The 16,330-nt window shown below is 30.2% G+C and overlaps 1 protein-coding gene across 1 annotated transcript in view; it reads left to right on the forward strand.

The window, feature by feature from the left end:
• Positions 1-4,065, forward strand: part of LOC118201322 (ubiquitin carboxyl-terminal hydrolase 31-like) — a 119,513-nt gene extending 115,448 nt beyond the window's left edge. Inside the window, exon 12 of the mRNA XM_035373411.2 lies at positions 476-4,065. The gene's annotated coding sequence lies outside the window, so the exon portion shown is untranslated. The remainder of the gene's footprint in view (positions 1-475) is intronic.
• Positions 4,066-16,330: the final 12,265 nt, after the last annotated feature.

Genomic DNA, 16,330 nt, shown 5'->3' on the forward strand with positions numbered 1-16,330 from the left:
TATCACAGACATCTGTAGAATTAACATTTCTTGATTTTAATTTGCAATAATTTTACAGTTCCTTTCCTAGGAGATAACCATAAATAAAAAATTGATAATTAAATTTATATATATATATATATATATAATTTCTTGTGCAATTTCAAGAATGCTTAATTTTTGCAGATTCAGTAACAATTAAATATAAAAAATATTTTTTAAATAATTTTTTAAATACCTCATTAAAAAACAAGCAAATAAAATGCAATCATAAAAGGAATTGAATTATGCATTAATAAAAAGAAATTATTTTGTGAAAAACTAATTTTAATTGATGAATAAAATTAATGCAATCATGTATAATAAAATTTTAAAAAGTTGCCAAAATCAAAATATAATACTTTCAAAGTTCTTTGTTAAAAAATAATAAAAATGTATTCAGCAAAGCTCTTTCTTAAGAGGATAAACTTAATAAATCTTGTCTGTCATTTTTCAGGCTTCTCTTCAAGTAGAAATGGAAATATTAAATTTTTCACATCAGAGTTGCCCAAAACGCTGTGCAGCCATCAGCAGGTCCCTTGAACACCCGCATCCCTTTTCTACCTGGTACTTTCCTGCTTTATGTTAGTGCGTGGTTCATTGGTTTTGGGAGTTGTTAAATGACATGCCAATCATTCTTTTGAAGTGACTGAATGTAGCTCTCTTATTTGAATGCACCTTCCTTGTCCTTTGTTTAGTGTCAACATTTAGCAACTGATGCTTGCAGTTGCAATCCTAAGGGCAAACTGCACACAATGGGTGAAACCGCACATAGATCCCCAAGGTAGAAGTCATTGTTTAACTTAAATAAGGTTATTTTAATGCTGTAGTATTCTGCTTCGCATGGGAGAAGGAATGTTATCAATGTTTTCATATTTTTTCTTTTGTGTGTGTTTGAAATAAGTTTCAACTTGTTACTTTAATATGCATACCATGCATTATCCAAGTAAACTGATGAGTGTATGGACCAAATGTCATTTAGCCACCTCAAGGTATTCTGAAGTGTGTATTAAATTTCCTGTATTGAGTAAACTATGTTTATGTAAATAAAAAAGACTTCAGTATTACATAAAATTCAATTATGCTTTAATTGAAATACATGAACGTCCATAATCATAGATTGTTTCTGTAATATTGCATCATAAAATCGTTGTTATTTTGTTTGTGTTATAGATTAAAATTATAGTAGCACAGTATTAAAAATTATATGTATCTCAAATGTATATTTGCAGTGCATTTTATTCAAACACTACTTTTTGGAGTATTTTGTAACCAGTATTTGATGTACAAATATAAAGTTTTGTATTCTGAAAATGTGCTTAAATTTGAAACTTATTTTCTTTGAAGCTGAAAATCAAACATAAGGGGAAATGGCACATTATTATTTTTCTTTGCTATATTTTGTTGAATCAATTTCTCAGTCTTTTCCTTACCCCCCTTTTTTTTCCAAGCTATCAATTGCTGAGTTCAATTAAAATTGTTGATTAGCCTCCAATACATTTTTCTTTGTTTTATGTGACTCAAAATTAGTGGACTGTATTTGTTTGGCTTTATGAGATGGGAATAAAGAAATACATATGTCAAGCAGATAGATTGAATTTGTTGTACTAATCAGTATAACAAATTTATAGGCAGAATGTAAATGCATACTTATTTAATAGATCTGTCTGTTAGGGAAATTACATCCATTAGGAAAACACATAATAGTAATTCAGCATTTTATTGCTACAGTTTATGAAGGAATAAAAGTTGGGAGCATCAGGATGAATTTAAAGATTTTTAGCATAATTAATATTTATCAAGTTTCTTAAACTGCCAGATTTTTAATACATGAACAAGCCATTCTGTTAATTCTGCTAAAGTTCATTTACAAATAGTTGAAATCGTTAAATATCTTAAAGAATTTTAAAAATGTAGCCTTTACATCTGTATAAATATCTTTATATTTTGCTGGTAAGTGATATTTTTTTTAAATTTACATCAAATATTGCAAAATTATTTTTAAAACATTATGCTGTTTTTTTTAACAGATTTTTTTTCTTTTATTCTAAAAAATTTTTACCTAAATTAAACAAATTGTGCTTCATATTAATCAGCTGCAATGTTCATTAAACTTTTAGTTTTACTCCTTGTTTATACTGAGATGTAAACTTCAGGGGACATTAAATCCTTTAAAAAATTCTTTACTTAGAAATGAAGCAAATAATTTTCTAGATTAGATAAAATAATAAAAATAAATCATATATTGAACTGAGTAATTGCTAAACACTGATTGAGAGTACATAGGCTGCTTAGTATTTGTAATGTTAATTATTTTCATATGAAACTTTTTATATGTACTTATGTCCAAATTACCTTTATATTCATCAAATCACAGATTTCTCTGAAACTGTAAAATGTATATAAACTTGTGTGGAATGATACATAACATCATAACACATAAAATACAGAGGAAAAAAATTAAGAGCACTGAATGTGATACAAAATTTGTGAAACGATAAAAATGATAGCAATGTGTTATAAGAAGAGTTCGGGGGGGGGAGAGAATAACTCAGGAAAACTTAAAGGTTATGTATTTAATAAAAAATGTGATCTATCCTGACTTGTACACACATATCACAATGAGTTTTCATGGTGGAAATAATGTTCTTAACTATAGTTTGGAGAAATAAGCTCCACACTTCCAGCAATGCAGTCTTCAGGCTATTTATATCTCTAGAAGGAGGATGTCTCCATACAACAGCTTTTACAAAGTAGCCCCATAAGTTTGCTAACCAATAAAAATCAGGAGATTTTTTTGGCCACAATATTTGTTTAGTGTCTTCACTTTCAAGGAATTTGTCAGTGAGTTTTACTTAGATAAGCATCATCTACCATAATTAAAATGTCTGATCCGTATGCATATCTATCCATATGTAAGTCTTACATGAAGTTCTAAGACATCTCAATAACTCTGGCCAATCACAGATCTGCTACTGAAAACATATAGAGAGATACGTCCATCAATCATTATTCCTCCCCATTCAATTATATTATCATTACCAAAATGCTCACACTCGTAATGTTTAAAGGAAGATTTCATGTTCTTGATTTACTCTAGATTTAGAAACATATAGAATCAAATATTAAACTAAACCTTAAGAGAACATGGTATCCTTAGTGATCACTCCAGTTCTAATGTTATTTGGACCTATTAAAGTGATCATTCTTGTGTTGTGAAGTATGTACCCTTGGTTTTCTGGCACAAAGGTCTTTTTCGTTAAGCCCTCTGTATGCAATTGGCCACGATACAACTGTTCCAGTAACGGCTGTGAAGTCTGAACATTAAGTGTCGAGTATCAGGCAGTAGACTTCTTGTTACAACTGACAGTTATCGCTAGATATTGATCTTGAGAAGGAGTTGCTATTCTTATATAACCTTGTCCAGGGCTCTTTGCAACATTTCCAGATCTCTAGAACTGTTCCCATTGCATTAGACTGTCTATTTTGAAATGTTTGCTCTTCTTACTGCTTCTATAACTGCTTCATCTCTTTACAGATTCTTCCAGATGATACTACTTTGGAGCCATAACAAATCATTTTGAGTCTTTACATTCTGAAATTAAATGCTGCATTGCAGAAATTCACTCAAATATTCACTTTGCACAAAGTGCTTGGTTTATTATCAGATGGCATATTGGCTTGATTTGCATATAAATAACCATTTCATCACTTTTGATTGAATAATCCTGATTAGGCTTATCTTTTACATTTTCCCTGCAAAAATGGATTTTGGATATTTCATGGAATACCGTTATTTTTGTGTATATAAAAATAAATTTGGACATGAATGTATTTAAAAGCTGCATTTGTAAAAATTATAATACATCTTTAAAAATTGATTTATATATATGATCTTTGCAGCATTAAATGAGTATTTTAATTACTCATTGACTTCAAAATTTGAATTTCTTGCATTGTGGCAATAAATTGCAAATATCTTATTATTAATGAATTTAAATTTAAACAAATTAAATTTAAATTTTAACAAACACGTATAAAAGTAAAAAAGCAAATTTAAAGCCAAAAAAATTTTAAAAATATATATATGTTTAAAATAATGTGTAAACATATAAAAGATTTAATTCTCGAACTAATCTACAATATCATTTAAATTCAGAAGCATAAGCAAATCAAGTGCAAAACCAATCCATTAAAATAAATTCACTAATTTAGCAAATTAAAATTAATCCATACAATTTTTTTAAAACTGCATAAGTGAATGACTGTTGAGCAGGCAGGAGACAGACTTATCAAGGGGAAGTTGCCTCCAAACCTAACTCTCCAATCATTCAATTCGTGTTTCGTCATTCATGCAGGCAAGGGTAAAAGTCAAAACCAAAAGTAAAAAGTGAAGAATGTCCAAAAAGAAATACCAATAAAGTGGTACCCTTAGAAATTAGCATTTAAGAATTAAAGTTTTAAAAGGAAAATACTAATGAAGTCTTTTGAGAAACAAGCAAGTAAAGTCAAGTATTAAATTAAACTTAAAAAGATAGCAGCTTGGCACTCAACTTTAACTACATAAGCGTCATCTATATAATTAATTTGAAGAACACACTTACTTCTCTTTAAAAACACTTTTGCAGACCCCAACGCTCATTTAGTAGGTAAGTTATAATTAAAACTTACTATTTACTTGCTTTAAGTATTGTTTAAAATTTTTCATGTAGTATGTAAATATTTTCTAGATGAAATTATATTTTTAAGTATATATTTGTTTTTTAAAAATTGTAAATTAGTTCTTTATGTTTCTTATTGGTTTATATGGATTATGTCTAGTTCTTTTTTAGTTTCTTTTTATTGATATGCATATTCGTTTCGGGGAGGTTTCTGTAGACAAGGGTTTCTAAAATACATTAGTTTCTAGATTATTTTATAAAAAATTAGTTTTTTTAAATTTTTTTTTTTTTAAGTTTAATTTAATACTTGCTTGTTTCTCAAAAGACTTCATTAGTATTTTCCTTTTTAAACTTTAATTCTTAAATGCTAATTTCTAAGGGTACCACTTTATTAGTATTTCTTTTTGGACATACTTCACTTTTTACTTTTGGTTTTGACTTTTACCCTTGCCTGCATGAATGACGAAACACGAATTGAATGATTGGAGAGTTAGGTTTGGAGGCAACTTCCCCTTGATAAGTCTGTCTCCTGCCTGCTCAACAGTCATTCACTTATGCATTTTTTAAAAAAAATTGTATGGATTAATTTTAATTTGCTAAATTAGTGAATTTTTTTTCGTGGATTGGTTTTGCTCTTGATTTGCTTATGCTTCTGAATTTAAATGATATTGTAGATTAGTTTGAGAATTAAATCTTTTATATGTTTACACATTTTTTTAAACATATATATATTTTTAAAATTTTTTTGGCTTTAAATTTGCTTTTTTACTTTTATATGTGTTTGTTAAAATTTTAATTTAATTTGTTTAAATTTAAATTTCATTCCTTGCAGCAATGGCACAAAGAATTATTTAATTAAATTTGTATTTAAATTCAATTTATTCTTTTGAAACAATTATTATTAATGAAAATGGATTTTGAAAATATACTTAATGTTTTATATAATTTATCAAAATTGATACGTATATTACATGTGTTTTCTTAAGTGTCTTGTTCTGTAAAATCTTAGATTCAGAAGAATCTGATATTTTCATTATTTAAAAGACTGAATTTTAACAAATCTTGAAATGTTAACTGAGAGAATATGATTTCATGTAATTGTCTCCCTAATGTGCATATTTAGTTTGAAAAATTAATTTTTGAGATATATAAATGTTTATTTTTATTATACTTAAGTATATTTTAATTTTATACCAAAGAATAATAATTTGCTGTCAGCCATATGTGTTATGTCAGTCGTGCTAGTTAATATTAGTGTGATCCAAAGAACATTGTGTATATGTGTGTATACAAATTGCTGAATTTATGTATCAAAATTATTTTTTATAAAATGAGCTGTTATTTGTTTTGTGAAATTAGCAATGTATTCTTAACTGCTTAAATTTTTTCCATTGCTTTGTGTTGAAATATTTGTTTTCTGAGTTTAAGTGTCTTTTTACATATGATGTAATAATTATCAATGCTTAGAACTAACTATGTCTGCAAATATTTTACTTATTCATTACAAAAAAAAAAAAAAATCAGTATTCATGAAGTTTTGCATAATAATATGCATGTATTAGTAATTAAAACTCTGTAATGAGTAAAATGTCTGCAAATGCATAGTTGGACATCTGTTTGTATAGTTTTTACTGCATACAAAAGTAATCTTTTTTTTTTTTTTTTTTTTTTTTTTTTTTTTTTTTTTTTTTTGTGTGTGTGTGTGTGTGTGTGTGTGTGCATGCAAAAATATTTAGCTAAAACAATTTCTTTTAAAGGTAACTTTTTAATCAACATTCATATATATTACTAAAATATATTGTATGTATAAAATAATTCATTTGTGTGTTCATGTACATATAACATTCATTTCTAAAAAAGAAAAAAAAATGCATCAAACATTTGTAAATAGCTTTTCTAATGAATGATTTATTTCTTTGTATATTGAGATATAGATTAAATGTAGTTATTAAGTGATCTAGTCATGAAATGCCTTATAATGTTGTATATTGCTGAGTGTTTATATAGTCTCAACCAAAACTGGATTACTTTTGAAGATTTACCTATTCCCAACTTTGCATGCCTATACAAAATCTTTTGTCACTGAATGGAATTGTTCATATATAAACGGAGTGTGATGTAAAACTCAAAATGAGAAAGAGAATTCATATGTCTCTATTGTGAAATGGTTATGCTGACTTATTTAAACACAGGTATGATTCAGTTAAAAAGTTGGCGGAAATTGTAAACTTGCTTACTATTACAAACTTTGTAGTTTTGAAATGAATCAAAGAGCTGCTATAAATCACATTTTATGCTGGAGAACTGTACAAAAACATGCAGAATTTTTGTTGTACAGAGATCTTGTTTTTCCTGTGATAAGAGTGAATAAATGAGATAATGACTAAATGATAAATATAAATATTTTATTTGCATAAGAAAATAAGTCCCTAAGAATGAGAAGAAAATGTTAGAGAATAGAAGCAAAATCATTTAATAAAAAAGTTTTATAAGCATGCAAAGTACAAAACATGGAAGTTTTTAAAAGTTTCCTCAGTTTCGGCCACCACTGTATTGCTTTAATATTACAAAGTATTATTTTAAATATTGTTACTATTCTGTATGTGTGATTAACATCACATTAGCATTTGGAAACAATCTGTATCTGTCTTGGTATGCTGACTGAGCATTTTAGTATAAGGTCAAGAAATGAAAATAATCTTTTAATGATTAAAATTAACCTTTTTAATAATATTTCAAATTTTATTGCAGTTTCTTGACTATTGTTGTAATCACAGTTAGAAAAAATGTATAAAAATAATAAAGATTATGATAGCGAAAGAAATATCCTTTGATTACAAATTTAACAGAGATGAAATAAAAAAAAAAAAAAAAAAGGCTGGGAAAAAAAATATCTCACACAATGTCCTTATATATTTTTTAAGGTTATCAAGCAATCATCAGTTGTAACAAGAGCTCCTAACCAAAAGCCTGTGCTTTCTAATCTTATGCCACTATATTAATATAATTCTTATGTTCTTTAATATTGCAGTGCTAATTAGTACTAAAAGCCTAATAAAGAATTTTATAAGTTGTAAAGTATTTTCAACAACAGTAAATGGTAAAGTAGATTGCACTGTGCAGTTAGAATGTTGTTAAGTTTTTTTAAAATAAAATCTGAGTATTCTTTTAAATAATAAAACTGTTTAAAAAAATTTAAATAACATTTAGGTGTATGGAGAACAGATTTAATGTCAACAACACAACGGGTGAATTTCAGAACTAGCTAAATGAAAATAGCAACAATTGTTTAAATTTTGTTGTAGTAGATTGACATATGCCATTATTATTGCACCCATCACAGACATAAAATAAAGGTCAAAAGTGGTAAGAATAAATAATTTTTTCTATATAAAACGTCAAAATTAGACTGTTAAACATGGACATTTTTCAGAGTAGTTTATTTCAAAGCCATGAAATCTGAAGTAATTTATTAAAATCAGGTTTCATTTTAAATAAATTTGATATATTTTGAATTTTAAAGTCAATATGCTAAGTAGTTTCTTGTTTAGGTTGTTTAGTTTGAAAAATGGTTGTTAAATATGTGCTTGTTATGTGTATATTAAAGTTGTTTTATTTTATATTGTTAGTAATTTGAAATTTTAATTGATTGTACAGATGAAAGTTCAGATTATTAAGTTTCACTGTAATATTGTAGCAAATGTAAGCCTCCATAAAATTGAATTAAAATATGTTAAAGTTGTTTTCATATAAATAAAGACCGACAACAAACAACTATCTATTTATTCTTGTATTTCTACACATCATGTCATTAAAAACAGATAGGAACTGCAGATAAGACCAAACATAACTATTTAAAATTAGGCAAAATTTAACCATTGATTGATGTTGATTGATCAGGAGAAAATGGTGTAAGCTTCTCTTTGAAAAGAAAAAAAAAAATTTTTTTTTTTTTTTTGCTATAAAACTTTTATCTAATTGTTTATAAAAAAATTTTATTTACTTATTTACCAATACATGATGAATAAGTGATTAATATGATAATAAATTTTTGCCTAAAAATTATAGGAAATTTCAGTATACAAAACGTTTCCAGGTTCAATTAAATTGAATGTTAATTATAGATAGTATTTCTACGAAGAAGAAAGTAAGGCTTTATTGAGCTGTTTCTTTTAAAGATAAACTTGTATTTATAAAGTTATTTAGAGCACATAGAATGACAGACTACCTGTGAAGATGACGTATTTAAAAATACTAATTCAGAAGACAAACAACAAAAATCAGCGTTATATTTACAAAATTTCCACAGGACTAGTTTCGATGGTTTTACCGAACCACCATCCTCAGCTGCAAAACCGCATTTTGTAAATATAAAACCGAAATTTTGTAAATATAACGCTGATTTTTGTTGTTTGTCTTCTGAATTAGTATTTATTCGGCGTGTTATTGTGTCTTAAGTATTTAAAAATGTCCAGGAACATATGATATCATTAGTTGATACTTTTCTGATATGCATCTGCCATGCTTTCTGGCTCCAGTGAAAGGATACCAAGACGTAACGGGTCTTCAGAGCTATTTGTGTATGCGTATTGTATAAGTGTAAACTGTTCTTATAATTTGAAATAGTTTACAATTAAAAAAAAAACGCCAAAATATGTGTCAGGTGCATAATGAAAAGAACCCACAAGTTAGTCATGAAAACGATGTGAACGGAGTCAAATATGTGACATCCAATTATTTTAAAAATTCTATGGTCTGCTTCCAAACAGTCGAGCCACCTAAGTTTAGGTCTCCCTCTTTTTCGGAAGCCGAATGATCTGGCCGAGATCTTTTTAGTTACTCGATTTTCATCCATTCTGCACAGGTGTCCTGCCCATTTAATTCTCTGAATCCTTATATATTTTACTCTATCTACTTCTTTAAAGGATTTATAGAGTTCAGAGTCAGTTCTTCTTCTCCAGATATTGTCACATTTTATGCCACCAAAAATACTTTTCATTTTTCTTTCAAAGACAGAGATGAAAATTTTTTCTGTCATTGCTCAGGTCTCAACAGAGTATGTAAGAATGGGTCTGATTAAGCTTTTGTAAATTAAAATCTTCGCTTTTCTGCTAGTGAAATTAGACTTTAAGTATTTTTTTAGACTGAAAAAAACTCAGTTCGCATCTGTGACTCTACTGCGGATCTCGGGCATTAAATCATTGAGAGTATTAACTTCTGATCCTAAATATTGTTATGAAATGTACAGCCTCGGTAAGATGACTTCCCCGCAAAGCAGTTTTAGGGTTGCTATAAAATGGCAAAGGAAGGCCGGTTTGCCACAGTTGGTGAGAAATCGCCCATTTGGCGACAAAATTGGCGATATGCCATGAACGGATGGAGAACCTTCTGGAACGAATTCTTACGGGTTTAGCCCAGAATGTTCTCGAACACCAGTCAAAAGCTATATAAACCCTGCTGGTACACGGAGAGTTAGTATCGAGTGTGTGCCTCGTCGCGAGTGCGAGATAGTTAGTATCCAGTTGGTGTCTCATCTAGCGAGTCAATCCCTGCGGAGTCGATCGAGTTGACAGTCGGGTAGCGAGTGCACCGAAAGTCTCGTAGTGCATCGTCGAGAGAGTGTGTTGAGCTCCAGGAACGACTTAACCGAAGAGTCGGGAGCCGGGCTCTGTGTGTCGTCGAGTGCATCGCGAGTTGTAGCGTGAAGAGTCTTGAGATTACCGCCTTTTTCCGAAAATAAGACACTGTCTTACTTTCTTTTTTGGTTCAAAATTCGCGCTAGGGCTTATTTTCGGGGAAGGGCAAAAATAAAAGTATATTTATATATTTTTATTTAATATTTATTTTACACAGAATACAGAAATTTAAATTTATTCAATTACAGTTATGTCATCTTCTTCTGGAACATTGTCATAAATAAAATTCTGAATTATATTCTTATTTTCTTCCAAATCCATTTCCTGTTGAATCATTGGTTCGAATCTCTCATGGCTTGTGATATAGCTATTGTTAAATGAATATTTCTTGTTTAAGTAGCCTATTCGTAGTGCTTTGGAAACATCACTATCAGTTATTTTGTCCCATGAATGTTTTACCCATCAATCACCCCTTTTGATTTTCGACTCATTCTGTGGGGGTTGGAAAAAGGTCGCTGCGTCGTATGCGTCTCAAGGCTCGTCCACACGAGTACGCTCGAAACGTAGCTGACTAACGCGCTTTTACGTTACCAGCGTACTCGAACTCGCCACCTTTCCATATGCAAAGCAGCGCGCTGACCACTCAGCTATCTGTGATAGCAGTGTTCGTGCAAAATAATGTAACAAGTAGAAGTTGCTGCAAAGGTAATTTAATTAAACTTCAATAAATGATTGCTGTAAGACACAAGTTGTAACTTTCCTCCAAAATTTCGTAATTGTATTTTATTGAATACTCTTTCACAGTCAACTGCTTTATTTTAGAAGTTATTATATTGCTGAAGTTAGTTTTTGGTGTATTTAATATTGGGATATTTATAGAGCTTTTTATTACACATGATATAGCCAATATTTATAATAATTAAGGAGAATTTTGTAAGGCAGAAACTTTTATTTCGTAGAAACTGTAATTTATTTAGGTTCCTATTACTTACGGTGTTATAAATAGGTGAAGCATATGGATATACTGGTCGGATCATTGCTTTATAAGTATACAGTTTTCCACTTTAATGAGAATTTTAAATGTATACTAATATGTACGGTTTGAGAAATCTGAAGATGGCGTGAACAATGCTGATTATTTTATTGCTGTATACAGTTATATTTCTAAGCAAAAACTCATCTCTGTATGGCTCTGACGCCATATTGAAACGGGTAAGCAAGAAGGTTTTCTCATTATGACACGTGATAAGAACTCGGTCGGCTATTGGCTATACGCGCGGGTCGCGGGCGAAAAAGCTGAACAGGAGCGTACTCAGTTTTACGTCTTCTGCGTCCTACGAATTTATGCCGGCGTCAAAAAAGTTACGTCAACTACGTCGGGAGCGTCCTCGTGTGGACGGGCCTTCAGGGGTTACGGTTCAGCCCAAATTTCACCCCAACGAGAGTCTGCCGACGCTAACGGATGACGATGCCTTTCCTGTGAACGTATCTCTCTCGGGGCAAATACTGAACTGGTTAAGATAAATTCCAAGAATTAATTTGAAACGAACTGTAGAGGTAAACAATTTCTCGGAATATTTTGTTTCAAACATTTCTCTGAAATACGAGTATTAGGAAAGCTAAACATATTATTACTTATACTTAATAAATCAACAGCATTTTTTAACGAATTCTTTTTGTCACATTATTTTAACTAGGGATTATTTTCGGGAGATGTCTTATTTTACAAAAAGTTCCGAAAATCACAATAGGGCTTATTTTCGGAGGATGTCTTATTTTCAGAAAAAGACGGTAGGTGGAGTTCCGAGAATGACCGAGCAGAGTCGAGAGCTGTACACTGGTTCTTTGCAGTGAAGTTGTCTCCACCGTTATAGCCTGATAACCTGGAGGCTGTGTCACTTTCAGCGTGTTTATAGAAGATAGATGACTGTAAACGTGATTTTGGAGCTGTCCTGAGAATATTGGTAAATAAAGTGTGTTTCGATATTTCATCAAGTGTCATCGTTATTCACTCCAAATCTACGAACCCGTGAAGAAAATTAAACGTAACAACTGGTGTCGGAAGAAAAGAAAAACACAACAGTATTTAAATTTTCCAACAGTTTTAAATTTGTAATTCTCAATTTCAAAATAGGGACTGCTGTTATTATCACACGGCATGTATTTAGTTTTATTTTGGTTGATTGCTAGATGAATTTTGCTAGCTGTAACCTCTAGAGATGTAAAAGCCTCTCTAAGTGACTCGGGAGTCCGTGCGACTATGTCAATATCGTCAGCAAACGCAAAAATCTGAACAGATTTGTTAAAGATAGTTTTACGAGTATTAATGTTGGAGTCTTTCGCATTTCTTAATCATATAAAAATTCAGCAAGAATCTGCTAAAGAATTACAGAATTTTATTGACTGTGTCAATAAAAATTTAATAGCACTAGAAGTACTTGAATATAATCAAAATAATTTGCCAGAAGCTATATTGATAAGTGTAATTTTAAAAAATTAGGCATTGAAACTCGACAGCAGTTTTAGTTATCTTTGGAATAGTTCACGCCTGCGAGCGCAGCGCCCCCAGGTTAGAAAATTTTTACTAGAGTAATGATTCAGTGAGACGAGAGATCTAATAAATGAGCGTGTGTTTACCTTACTGCTGAGTCTCTTTAATTTACAATCCGCTATGGAGTACGATTATATAACTATATTATCTATGAGTAACAGAACCAGGGTTCAAGAATCAACAAATCTTTCAAGTTTTGATTCTCTAATATCACTTTTGTAACGAAGATGTACTATGCTCGAAAGTATCTCGCACACAGAATGTCCTAGGTTTTCGAATAAAATCAGTCATAATGTGAATGGATCGAAAGCTTTAATAATGCGTTCTAATAAAAATAACTTGAAAACTTGTACATTCTGCAAAGGTGATTATTTAAAGATCCATTATTTAAAGCGTTTCGTCATTAACAGCAGAAAGAATTTGTCATCAGTAACAAACTGTGCGTTAACTGCCTTCGCTCACATGTGGGGCAGTGCAATTCCAAGTTCAGGTGTGAAGTTCGTAACTGTATTAAGACACATAATTCCATTCTACATGAAACAGATGATCAACAAATAAAATCAGATATTTTGAGTTATTTATCGAAAGAGATAAAACTGACCCATCCGGCACAGAAGAAAAGAAGTCGCAGACAGATCTCTGATTCTCTCTCTTGGCGAGCGGGAGGGGATAGAATTGAGCATTGTTAAGATGAACCTTGCATTCAGTTGTGTTTAACGTTCTTAGTAGTTTGAAGTGTAACTACTGATTGTACACTGTGAAGAGTTATACAGCTATTTTTGAGAAAAGTTCCAGAACTGTGAAACGTTACTTTTGCTAAAATTAATTTTATCAAGCTATCACCAATTCTGTGTGCATTCATTCTATTACGAAACAGTACACACTCAACAATATTGTAAATAAGACATGTTGTCATTTGCTACAGAAATGTTTAACAGAAAAATTCACTAAAATATGTTTTCCCCTTCTTTTATGTTTTTTGCAAATGCGAAGTTAAAAATAATCCTGAAGATGTCCCCAGGTTACATCACAAACATAATGAATTCCTACCTGACAGGTAGACACTTTGTCCTTCAAGTATCAAACACACTGTTTACACGCAGAGTTATCCTTGCAGGCGTACCACAGGGTAGTCTGCTAGGACCCACTTTATTTAATATATATGTGAATGACATTCCTATCACAGACAACATTAAACTCGCAATGTATGTTGATGACACTACGATCCTTACTTAAAGTGCATTTCTTAGCCCAGCAATACAACGGTTACAAGAATACATTAACATACTCGAGACTTGGTTAAAAAATGGAAATTCAAAGTCAACGTGGACAAGACACAGGCAACCTAGTTCACAAAAAGAACAAATTCAATAAGCAACTTCAATTTTACAGAGAAGAAATCCCATGGGCGAAGCAAGTCCTTTATCTAGGGGTGATCTTACATGGACCCCACACATTACATCTATCATCCAACAGTTTCGAGTTAGTAAAGTTACACTTCACCCCAACAAGATATATACTGGTAGAGAGCGTACCTGCAACCTCCAGCCGGTTCCAACATTAGTGTCTCGTGACTGCTGCTCGAGTTCCGAAAGTCCGGAAATACTTTACATTCATTTCTATGGGACGAAAGACGCCTCCTTTGCTTGGTCACATAAAATTTCGGAAAAAATGGTTATCCGCTGCACGCCTACGGATGTAAAGAAAGTTTTGTAAAAGAAGGACCTGTAACCTTTCATAGCTAAGTTAAAACTGCATGATTTATTATTTTATCTCCACTATTTTTGTCATTTTACTATCTCTGTTGAATTGGTTGGAAGTTTCAGCCATATTGTATAAGAAAATTGCCGCTGTATATGACATTTTCAGCATGTATTGATAGCATCAAAATGTATTAAGTACTGTGACACTATTTGCTGGAATCACCTTTTACAAATAATTGAATTTATGTTCTTTTTTCGTGTACTCCGTTGAAACAGAAAACTGCGCCAATTGGCGCTAACCTTTTTTCGCCAAGTGGTACGCGTTTTGGTTTCGTAAACAAGTACTGCCTGCTATTAAAAAAAAAGAAAAATGCTGTTATTATTAAATTATTGAGATAAGATTGTGCAATATGTTTACTTTGTTAAAAAAATGCTAATTCAAAATCTATAAATGAGCTGAAAATTTGTATACTAGTGTATCTTAGCTACTAATGCATGAATCAATCCTAATTTTTTTTAATTTAAGCTAATGCATAAGAATGAACTGGTAAAGTAGTAATAAGTGGCAGTGAATTCAAACTTACCAAACATTATAAGTATAAGGAATAAAATGATATTCACTTGTAATGTCAACAGATTGCCTATACTTAAAAGTGCCACCTATTTATAACTTAAAGTGCCACCTGTTTATAACTTAATCACCTCAACATTTGATTGCAGAGTTTTTGCTTACATAGTAACATTTGTTTAAGATTTTTTAAAAACATTTTCCTTTAAAACTATTTTTAGCAACATAAATATATCATAACTATAGAATTTTCTTTCATTTATAATGAGGATTAAGTGTTTTAGTAGGAGTTAAATTTAAATAAAAAAAATATAATAAAATTTAAAAAAAAACTTGAAAACAGGCCTTAACTTTTTGTTGCATACAAACAGTATATATATATATATATATTATATATATATAGTTTATCAAAAAATAACCCATCAAAACTATATCTGAGTGAACTTTTGCAGGTTTGAATGAATGAGGCTTTCATCATTATATCGTTACTTGTTTTCACTTTCTATTCATAAAAGCTTTTTTTTTTTTTTTTTTTTTTTTGCTTTTCTGCGAAACAGTCAGTTTTATTTAAGCCCTGTATTTGTTAAAATAAAAGCATGTATTTTTAATTTGTAGTTTGTATTTTATTTACACTGTTTTATGTATTCATTTTTTAAAATTAAATATCACATTCTTTATATATGTATAAAGATTCCTATGGTTTTACAAGCTGTTTTTTTTCTTTTAATTTATACTACCTCAAAAAAAAAGTTTGATAAGTCAGATTTTCCATATCAGAGCCATATATAGGGTATTGTATTTCATAAAGTTATTCATGTAGTATACAATAATATAGAAACTAGGTGTATATAATAATACCTAGTTTCTATATTTCGGCCAAATTGTGTTTTTGTTTTAAAAAGCTCATTACTTATTCACAAATCAAAAATAGGAAATTTGAAATATACTTGACTACCAGTTTGAGTAGTGATTTTTGGTACTTGTTTCTGATATACTTTAGAAAAAATAATTAAAATAAATAAAAAATCCACTTAAAATAAAAATATACTTTTTATGAACACCAAACGTTTAAATATGAGCAGGACATGCTTTTCAAACGAAAAGCTTTATTTCTTCATCAGATGCAAGTTGGATCCTTTACAGCTGGTGAAGAATGAAAGCTTTTTATTCAAAATGTGCGTCCTGCTTGCGTT

Source organism: Stegodyphus dumicola, chromosome 2, assembly GCF_044657685.1.
Source record: "Stegodyphus dumicola isolate Sdum_Otavi_A_Nest chromosome 2, ASM4465768v1".
Classification (NCBI taxonomy): Eukaryota; Metazoa; Arthropoda; class Arachnida; order Araneae; family Eresidae; genus Stegodyphus; species Stegodyphus dumicola.